This window comes from Kogia breviceps, chromosome 15 (genome assembly GCF_026419965.1).
Source record: "Kogia breviceps isolate mKogBre1 chromosome 15, mKogBre1 haplotype 1, whole genome shotgun sequence".
Lineage (NCBI taxonomy): Eukaryota > Metazoa > Chordata > Mammalia > Artiodactyla > Physeteridae > Kogia > Kogia breviceps.
The window spans coordinates 26,059,699-26,068,557 of record NC_081324.1 but is presented as its reverse complement, the minus strand read 5'-3'; the positions used below and the strand labels follow the sequence as shown (position 1 = coordinate 26,068,557).

General features: G+C 39.3%; 1 pseudogene; it reads left to right on the top strand.

Annotated features, from left to right (window-relative positions):
• Nucleotides 1-7,865: 7,865 nt before the first annotated feature.
• Nucleotides 7,866-8,359, top strand: LOC131742792 (small nuclear ribonucleoprotein Sm D3 pseudogene; annotated as a pseudogene).
• The last annotated feature ends 500 nt before the right edge of the window (nucleotides 8,360-8,859 follow it).

Genomic DNA, 8,859 nt, shown 5'->3' with positions numbered 1-8,859 from the left:
GATCTGATTTCTAATACTGTAGAGAGAATTTTAAAATGAGTGAAACTTATTTTAAAATGCTAATATAGCCTCAATGCCAAAACCAAACAAAAATTAATTTTCCTGTCTAACTTATAAGCAGATTTTATGCCAGTAATGCAAGGATGGTTTCACACTAGCATATATGTTAAAGAAATTGGTAATTTGATACAACTCAACAACTAAGAACAACCAAAAAAATCTGGATTTAGAAAATCAGAAGCAAGTGCCAAATGTAAGGAGTTAACCACTCAAAATCTTAGAAGGCAGTATTCTAGGCAGTTAAACTGAACATTTATCCTGAGACATTTGACAATCCAAAAGTAAAATCTATAAACTGAGCTATGACTTTTGCAGGATTGCTGGGCAAGAGAGACATAAATCTAAATCTAGTGCCACAGAAGAAGCAAAGTCCAATAAACACTCCCCATATTTAATACAAGATCCCGTAGGGTAAAGATAAACCAGAAATAAATCAGCACTTCCACAAGTTGTGCTCAGGTTTTAAATCAATCAGGAAATCTCACTCCTTGAATACTGAATAAACAGATCCCAGAGTGGTACTCCACAGACACTGGGCAGAATCAAACAAAAATTCTCTCCAGATGAAGATATCATTAGCCCAAACCCCAAATTAACCTACATAAAATTTTACAAATTAAATGACCAAACATAATAAAAAATCAGAAAAAGACTGCAATAAAAGCAAGCTTACACAAATAAGTAAACAAACAAACCTTGAAAAAATAATAGAAACTCTAGAATTGAGATGTTTAAGAACTCAATGGATAAGTTTATAGGTATACATGTATATTACACATGGTTTAAGAGAGAATTAATAACCAGAACATGTTAGAAGACTATTTAGAATCAAGCTCAGGGAAACAGAAAGATGGAAAATGCATAAGAAAATATTAGAGACATAGATTTGAGACAGAAGATAATACTGGAAAAGTCTAACAAATGTTTAATTGGAGTCCTCAAAGAACAAAAAACCAAAATGAGGCAGTAGCAATATGTGATGAGATAAAGTTTGAGATTTTTCAGACTGATAAAAAAATCACTATAGGTAAAGGGTTAACAAAACCTTTTCCTTTCTACATAACAACTTGACCTGCAGTTAATTTTCTAGCTCTGTTCACCTGGAAACATGATAGAGGTTTATGATAAAAATGACCTCTGATTAGTAAATTGCCTCTGGACCAGGAGGAACTATAAATGGTCTACATTTATAGACCTGATGGGGATACCATACTTGGGACTTTTCTGAGTGAGTTAAGTTCCCCAGTAAAATATAGCAATTTTAAATCTGTATGCACCTAATGACATGCACTTAATGTATCTTACAGAACTACAGTGAGAAAATCCACAAGTATAGTGAAGCATTTTACCATACCTATCTCAGTAATTGATACAAAAAGCAAACAGAAAATCATTAAAGATATAGATTTTTGGAACAGCATAATTAACAAATTTGACCCAGTGATTACAAATAATGTGCAGAAAATGCATTATTTTAAGTACATATGGAATATTTACCAAAATTGAGCATAAGAGAGTAAGCCTCAACAATTTTAAAAATTGTGATAAAATATACACAACATAAAGTTTACCAACTTAACCACTTTTAAGTGTACAATACAGTGCCATCAAGTATAGTCATGTTACTGTACAGCCATCACCACCATCCATCTCCTGAATTCTTTTCATCTTGCAAAACTGAAACTCCATACTCATTAAACAATAACTCCCTATTCTTTTCTTCCCCCTGAACCCTGGCAATCACCATTCTGCTTTCTTCATGACTTTACTCTAGGTACCTGATATAAATGGAATTCTACACTATGTGTCTTTTTGTGACTGGCTTATTTCCCTTAGCATGATGCCTTCAGAGTTCATCCATGATGTAGCATATGACAAAAAAATTTTCTTCCTTTTTAAGGCTGAATAATATTCCATTGTATGTATATACCGTATTTTGTTTATCCAGTTATCTGTCAATGGACAGTTAAGTTTTGTCTTAATCAGGCTGGGGTACTAAAACAAAATACCACAGAATGTGTGACTTAAATAGCTAACATTTCTCACAGTTCTGGAGGCTGAGAAATCTAAGATCAAGGTACCAGCCTTTAGTGTCTGATGAGGATCCACTTCCTGGTTTACAGATGACCACCTTCTTGCTATATCCTTACATGATGGGGAGAAAGAGCTCTGGTTTCTTGATCTTATAAGGGCATTAAGCCAATCCTAGGGCCTCCACCCTCATGACCTCAGCTAAATCTGATTACTGCCCTGAGGCCCCACCTCCAAATATCATCGCATTGGGGATTGAAGCATCAACATATGGGTTTTTGAGGGACACAGACATTCAGTCAATAGCAGGTTGCTTCCACCTTTTGATTATTGTGACAAATGTGAACAAATATCTCTCCTAGATCCTGCTTTCAGTCCTTTTGGGTATATACCCAGAAGCGGAATAATTGGATGATATGGTAATTCTATTTTTTTTTTTTTTTTTGAGGAACTGCCATACTGTTTTCCAAAGCAGCTGTGCCATTTTACATTCCCACCAGCAGTGCGCAAGGGTTCCAACTTCTCCACATCCTCATCAACACTTGTTATTTTCTGTTTTTTAGTAGTAGCCATCATAATAGGTATCAGATGATATCTCCTTGCGGTTTTGGTTTGCATTTCCCTAATGGTTAGTGATGTTGAACATCTTTTCATGTGCTTATTGGCCTTCAGAATAACTTCTCTGGAGAAATGTCTATTCAGTCCTTTACTCATTTTTACATCAGGTCGTTTGTTTTTTTTGTTTTCGAATTTCAACAAATTGTAAAGGATTGGAAGCTGCTACAAGTCTATTTTCATTTGCTTTCTATGACAAAGATTGTCTTGAAACAGTGTTTTATCATCTATCAGGTTCTGATGAGATATAATAAGCCATGATGATAGTATGTACCCTTGATATGATGTGATGAGAATGGCATTTTACCTCTGTGACCTTCCTTTCAAAAAACACACAACATGGGAAAAAGTATCAGAGAAATCCCAATCAAGGAGCATTCTACAAACCACCTGACCAGTATTCCTTAAAAGTGTCAAGGTCATTGAAAACAAAGAAAGTCAGAGAAATCATCAAAGCAAAGAAGAGCCTGAGGAGACGCAACAACTAAATATGATATGGTATCCTGGCTAGATCCTGGTATAAAAAAGGACACTAGGCAAAAACTAAGGAAATCTGAATAAGATATGAATTTTAGTTAGTAATAATGTTAATACAAGATATTAACTACTGCATAGCACAGGAAACTCTACTCAATATTCTGTAACAACCTATATAGGAAAAGAATCTGAAAAAGAATGGATATATGTATAGTATAACTGAATCACTTTGCAGTATACCTGAAACTAACACAACATTGTAAATCAACTATACTCCAATGTAAAATAAAAATTAAATTTAAATAAAGATGTTAAAAATCAAGGAAACTGTGGTATATAGAAAGGAACTCTGTGCTATCTGCACAACTAGAATCTAAAACCTATTTTATTTATCAAAAAATTTCAAAATTATATTTGTCAATGATAGAAAAGGACTGGTTACTTGATTTTTAAAATATAATTTCAACTTTTGAATGATTGCAAAAATGCAAAATATGTTGTCAATAAGAACTTGAAGACATTGTTATTAAAATGTCTTGATCAAGAAGTACAGACAGGGCTTCCCTGGTGGCGCAGTGGTTGGGGGTCCGCCTGCCGGTGCGGCGGACGCGGGTTCGTGCCCCAGTCCGGGGGGATCCCGAGCGCCGCGGGGCGGCTAGGCCCGTGGGCCATGGCTGCTGAGCCTGTGCGTCTGGAGCCTATGCTCCGCAACGGGAGAGGCCGCGGCGGTGAGAGGCCCGCGTACCGCAAAAAAAAAAAAAAAAGTACAAAAAATTAAAACATTAAACCTGCCCATAGAAGTGCTCTCAAGCTTTTCACTAAAACTTCTGAAATTTTTTATTTGGAAGTTTTATGCAAATTTAATATTTTATATTTTCCTTAATACTTTAGTATTCCACTCTTTCTTATAATTATACGAAAAAAATAATGAGCTTTTTCACCAAGCTCCATATAGATATTCCTAAATCCCCTCCAGTTTATTAACATGCCACAGAAATTTTATTGTTTTCTTTGTGTGCATGACCTGAAGTTAGGAAGTACTAACCTACAGAAACTCTTATATAGGCACATGTGCACCAGGAGATATGTACAAGAATATTTATTCCATCACTGCTTGTAACAGCGAAAAGTTAAAAACAACTTGTCTTGTCCATCAAGGATAGGGTAGATATATGCATTGTGGTGTGTTGCTGCAAAAGAATGCTATGTATACAGTAAGAAAAAAATGAATAGAACCAGAGCTTCATATAAGAATATGGACAAATCCCCAAAACAATGCCAGATGAAACAATCAAGTTGGAAAAAGTTATATACCTTTCATGTAACTTTTTCAAAAAGGGAAAACAATGCTGTATATTTATGGATATGTACATATGTGATAGAAAACATACATGTGAATGATGAGTACCAAAACCAGGACAGTGGGTACCTCTGAGAAGAAGGGAATAGGATCTGTAGGCTATTCTGGGGGATTCTACTATATTTGTAAAGTTTTCTTTCTTAAGAAAAAAGATCTGAAGCAAATATGGCACAATGTTAAGATATGATAGAATTGGAAGGTAGGTATACCAATCTATTATCCTCTATATTTGTATGCTTGAAATATTTCATAGTGAAACAAAACCCAAAATGCATCCTAAATCTGATCATTCTTTACTTCACTGCTACTGCCACCATTGTCCCGGATGACCACAGTAGCCTCCTGTCTTTCTATCTTGCTTTCTATCTTGTTCCACTACAAGCATTCTCCATGTAACATCCAGAATGATTTTTTATAAATATAAATCTGATCTCACCATCCCCTATTCAAAATCTTTCAACAGGTTTACAGCACTCTAAAAATAAAAATTAAACTGCTTACCGCAGTCCACAGGCCCTGTTTTATCTCCCATGTTTAGCCTTTATTCTTCCTCCACTGTCATTACTTATTCCCTCAAACTGCGGCACTTCTCACTACCTCAAATTATATTAATTCATGGTTTATGGGTACAATTCTTCCCGGAGTCCCTGCCCCCACTAGAATGTAAGTTCCAGGAAGGCAGGGACTTTGTCCTCCACTATATCCCCACTGCCAAGAACACTGTTTGACTCATATTAAGCATGAAATAAATATTTTCTGGATGAATGAAAAAAATGAATGATTTCATTTTCATTCAAATAGAGGAGGAATAACATTTCCGTGGTTTAAAAAAATGATGTAATCAAGTGTATGGAGCCTGAAAATGACAGGGTACACTCTCAACAATGACAATTGCTAAGACGCATTAAGCACTTATTATGTGCATTTCCAAGCACTAGAACCACTTACATTTTGGGGTGCATGTCAGCCTTGCTCTCCTCAGAGGCCCCGCAAACCTGAGACATGGCAACCTCCTTCCTAGCCACAGCTGATTGGATTTGGAGGAGAGGGGACTGAGAAAAACCCGTATGTTAGACAGGGGGAAGCAATCAGGTTCTTTTTCTCGAAAATTTGTCCTGAGTGACGTGTGCGCTGAAGAAGTTTGAAGATGAGTCATGTTAACGGCAGGACATTTTTGAGTGAAAGGAACAGCTGCTGAGGTCCTGAAAGCTGCACTGGTATCTACCCTTTCTGAACCTTGTTGTTCAATGTTTCATTGGCTAATGACAAAAGTTGCCCGACTATTCTTCCAGAAAAATCCTTTCCCTTCTTTTTTTTGCGGTATGCGGGCCTCTCACTGCTGTGGCCTCTCTCGTTGCGGAGCACAGGCTACGGACACGCAGGCTCAGCGGCCATGGCTCACGGGCCCAGCCGCTCCGCGGCATGTGGGACCCTCCAGGGCCAGGGCACAAACCCGTGTCCCCTGCATCGGCAGGCGGACTCTCAACCACTGCGCCACCAGGGAAGCCCCTACCCTTCATTAAAAAAACTAATATAGGTAGGTTACTTTCTTTGTTGATTATTCATTCTCTTAGAAACAAACCAACAACAGCAACAACAAAAATTAACAATCTCTTAATCAGGGAAACTTGACGAGGGCAGTCTTTCCCACACAAGGTCTCATTTCACTATGAGAAGGTATTACTGTTCCCATTTTAAAGGTGAGGATACAAGGCTTCAACAGGTCCAGTACCTTTCCTAAAATCACAGAGCAGTAAGTGATGGGGCAAGATTCCAATCCTGGCCTGTGTGCCTCCGAATGTGGCTGCAGGAACGGCAGCAGGAGGACTGTCCACAGATAAAGTTAGGAAGACAGGGCGCACATCATGATACCATTAGGGTAAATTAGAAAATGACACTGGTAACAGTGAAGGGTAAAACCCAGATTTCATTCTATTTTTAGATAAGATCCAGTAAAAGCTCTCTATTCTTATGTTTCAACAACTGTTGGCAGAGAGAGATTTATACCAACACAGAATGTCTGTATGATTAAAACTTTTTCTCTTTCCACTGACAGAGGTGACAGTTTTTAAAGAATGACAGGATACATTCTTTTTAGGTGACATAAAAAATGGAGTTTTAACAATATATATTCAGAGACGAGTTATAGTTGACTGTCAGAGGGTTTGCAGTTAGGCAGGTATCTTTCTTGTCATCCTTGAAAACTCTCCCTCATTCTTGAATGCCTAGAGAAGCTCTGTGGAAGGTGGTTTGACATAAGTGAGGCTGTGAATACAGAATTCCAACGTGTTTGGATGGGAAGAGGCTAGTGAAGAGAAAGGGATAGGCATTGATGGATTCACGCACAATTTGAAGAGCATAATCAATAAAACAAAAAAGCTTATGGGGCTTCCCTGGTGGTGCAGTGGTTGAGAGTCTGCCTGCCAATGCAGGGGACACGGGTTCGTGCCCCGGTCCGGGAAGATCCCACATGCCACGGAGCGGCTGGGCCCGTGAGCCATGGCCGCTGAGCCTGCGCGTTCGCAACAGCAGAGGCCACACAGTGAGAGGCCCGCGTACCGCAAAACAAACAAACAAAAAGAATAAAAAACGTTAATGAATAAAAAACACTCAGAATTCACCGTATAAAACATTCTTGCTCTAAGAGAAAGAACAAGTGGAATACCTCGTTTTCTCCAACTGAAGTTGGACTGTGTTTTTCAATATTTTATAAATAATATGCCTTAAAAAAAAGAAATAATATCTCTTGAGAAACCAGAGGTAAGCTTTGGCTCTGTTTCATACACGTCAAATGACACAACTTGGAAGCATCAATAACGTGGACACCGGACGCAATTTTGCTACTTTGGTGATTATTGAAACAATGTTTTAAAACACAAGGATAGGGCTTCCCTGGTGGCGCACTGGTTGAGAGTCCGCCTGCCGATGCAGGGGACACGGGTTCGCGCCCCGGTCCGGGAGGATCCCACGTGCCGCGGAGCGGCTGGGCCCGTGAGCCGTGGCCGCTGCGCCTGCGCGTCCGGAGCCTGTGCCCTGCAACAGGAGAGGCCACAACAGTGAGAGGCCCGCATACCACAAAAAAAAAACACACAAAAAAACGCAAGGATAAGAAATTTAATGAATGTTTTATAAAAGGAGAGGAAAATAAAAATTTCCTTAGAAAGAGGGGAGTTTTTCTTTTGTCTGTAGATATGAATAGTATAGGAAGCAATTAATGCACATATTTTTTGAAATGGTTCTGGCAGCGCGGGCGTGTCGTTCGCGCACCTGTCCCTGGAGTCGCAAAAGAAAGGGAGGCAGGAGCAGCACCTCTTCCTCAGAGATGTCGATTGCTGTGCGTCTTCAAGTCCTACACGAGGCTGAGGAGCACATTGTGAATGTGAGACAAACCCGGCGATGTGTATCGTGGGAAGTTCATGAGGCGGAGGACAACAGGAACTGCCAGATGTGCAAGATCACAGTCTACACCTACGGAGGTGATGGGCGCTCACCTGGAGTGTACATCCGTGGCAGGAAGATCCGCTTTCTGATCTTGCCAGATATGCTGAAAAACGCACCCACGTTAAAAAGCATGAAAAAGAAAACCCAAATCTCGGGGCCAGCCGGTGAAAAATTGCTATTCTGAAGGCCCAAGTGGCCACAGGAGAAAGAGGATGTGGAATGGGATGTGGAAACATCTTCCAGAAGCAAAGATACATTGTTGAAGAGAACTTTGCCCTTATTTTTTCATTTAGGTTATCTGGGTTGGGGAGGGGTGGTGGTGAAGTGCATGCTTATGTATATGCCCTAGGTTTTCTTTGGCATCTTTCTCTTTAGATGAGGGGAAATGTTAAATTTAATAAATATGGCAGTGGAGTTTTTTTTCTTCTTGAGAAAAAGAGATAGGTCTAACCTGGGGCAATTTTGCCTTCCAGAGGACAATTGGCATTTGGCAATGTCTGGTGATATTTTTGGTCGTCACAATCTGGGGGTGCTGCTGGTATCTAGTGGGTAGAGGCCAGGGACCTGCTAGACATCCTGCGATACTCAGGTTAGCCCCCCACAACAAAGAACTATCTGGCCCCGAATGTCAACAGTGCTGAGATAGAGAGACCCTGCCCTAGCCCAACAAATCTAGCTGGAGAATTTCAGTGAGAAAAAATGGGTTCCACTGTTAAAGGAAAAAACACATGCTGCTGCCTTTGTGTTTTCTTTCTAAAGTGGTAGCTTTAATTAAAATTAATTTTACCATATGACCTAGCAATCCTACTACTGGACATATACCCTGAGAAAACCATAATTCAAAAAGAGTCATGTACCAAAATATTCATTGCAGC